The sequence below is a fragment of the Triticum aestivum genome, chromosome 7A (assembly GCF_018294505.1).
Source record: "Triticum aestivum cultivar Chinese Spring chromosome 7A, IWGSC CS RefSeq v2.1, whole genome shotgun sequence".
NCBI classification, from domain to species: Eukaryota; Viridiplantae; Streptophyta; class Magnoliopsida; order Poales; family Poaceae; genus Triticum; species Triticum aestivum.
Window position 1 is genome coordinate 627,844,144 of NC_057812.1, and position 2,055 is coordinate 627,846,198.

Consider the following 2,055-nt stretch of genomic DNA (forward strand, 5'->3'; position numbering starts at 1 on the left):
CCCCGAGAAGAAACACGGTTTCGAGAGAAAACGGGTCTACTTTGAGGGCGAAGCAACCGATGCTTCATCTGTTGGCATTGAAAGTTTTTCTACATTCAAGATACACGATTACATGAGCCATGTCAAAATTTGGCATCTTTCAAAATCTGTTTGCTATATTTAAGCTATCAAGTGCATTTCTAGATATTTAACGCATATAATTCTAATTCGAACGGCAAGTGGTTTAAAAGGTATGAAAAATTATATTTGTGTTCTTGAGTCTATGTTTAGGCCTTATACAAGAAAACGTATACAAGAAAACGAAAAGATTCCAAACATGAGGGTGCCAAGACTTGACCCTGATCATGGAGTTTTTTGTTTTTTAATTTAAAAAAAACGCAAACGAACACCGCAAAGCATGAAAATCCACGTTGGAAAATATGTTCATATATTTGCCTCCAAATAAAGTAGAAAAAATAGATACCATTTCATTTATCCATGTCCAAGAAAAAATTAAATTTAAAAAATAAAACTAAGAAAATAAGCAAAGAATCAAATAAAAAAAGTAACTTATGGGTTTTGGGACGAGGACCTCTCTACATTACTAGTGCGAACAAACCACTTGTACTAAGCTGCGATCTAGTCTAATAAACACGCCGTACTCTGTTATACTAGCCGGAGAATTTTTTTAGCCTGCTACGTTCTGATTGGTGGAACCAGGCCTCCCCCGGATCACGCCTCTCCACCGTTCATTCTTACTCGATCCAACGGTCCCTACTCCTTCTACTATCTATTTGTGCTTTCGTTGGTACCTTATCCTCTCTCACGAACACGAGCACCATACCAGCAGCAGCGCACTCGAGTACCTTCTAGGCTCTCCGCCGCTGACCGCCGCCGGCTGCACGACGGGCCGTCGCCCGCGCCTCCCACAGCAGCACGCCAGTGAGCCCCGCCTCGCGCTGCCTCTCTTTGGGTTGCTCTCCTATCTCATCTCTCTCTCTCTCTGCCTCTCCTTGCAGCAATGGAGGCCGAGCGCCCATGGCGTCACCCAAGGACACCTTCTAGCCGCCGTTCTCCTTCAAATTCGTCGGGATCCGGCCTGATCCGGACGGATCCGGATGTCGGCGGCCCATTCCCGACCTTCCTGCCTCGCCTGGTTTGTCGGCCACTCCGATGTCGTCATCTTCGTCACGGGATCCAGCGCTACCGATGGCTGGCCTCCTCCTCGCCTGGATGTGCCCCCCCACGCTGGCGCCTCCAATCCGAGCAGCGGCAGCGAACACCTCGACAAGGGCGTCTCCGGCGTCATCTTTATTTTAATTTTATTTTAAAGAAGTTTGCCCGATCAGTGGCCAGAGAAAATATTAGTCTCTTCTAGAACAGCGGAGACTTTCTTAATAAGCGCATTAATATATGAATTATATTCATAATTATCATAAAAAAATTTAAGATAGCTAAATTTTCAGGCCTATAAACATCATCATCATAAGCTTCATTTTTTCAAACAAAGATTCAATTTCATAAGCACCCTTAAAAGCAACAAATTCTTCTATTTGTTCCACATCATAGTAATCATATATACCTCTAGCATAAGAAGCAAAGGTTTCATTATCATTTAATTTGCATAAAAAGGGAAGGTGTGGAGCATTCATCCTAGAGGAGCAATTATAATCATAATTCAAGCATATCAAGCGATAATCCAGAGCATATCAAGCATATCAAGCGATAATCATAATCCAGAGCAGGTCAAGCGATAATCCCTAAAGTATTCACGCTGATCCAACGTTACTCCCATTATCAAATTGAATGAGGTTTTCTCAGGATTATCAAAGTGGTACATAATATTTTGCACATATTGAGCATCGAGGGTTTTAGGAGGTTCCCCATCTCCATGAGCAGAAAGTACACCTAATTTTTTTGGTATTTCGTGTTCCATATCCATAACTAAAGATAAAGAACAACTAAGAATAGCAAATAAAAAATTACTTAGTGATAAAGCAAACAAGCACACACGAGAATATTCACCCCACGCTATTGCTCCCAGGCAACGGCACCAGAAAAAGGTCTTGATAACCC

At 42.5% G+C, this 2,055-nt stretch overlaps 1 long non-coding RNA gene across 1 annotated transcript; it reads left to right on the forward strand.

The window, feature by feature from the left end:
• Positions 1-800: 800 nt before the first annotated feature.
• Positions 801-1,450, forward strand: LOC123153597 (uncharacterized). The gene is made up of 2 exons (XR_006476542.1): positions 801-921; positions 999-1,450. It is a non-coding gene; the product is annotated as an uncharacterized lncRNA (long non-coding RNA).
• The last annotated feature ends 605 nt before the right edge of the window (positions 1,451-2,055 follow it).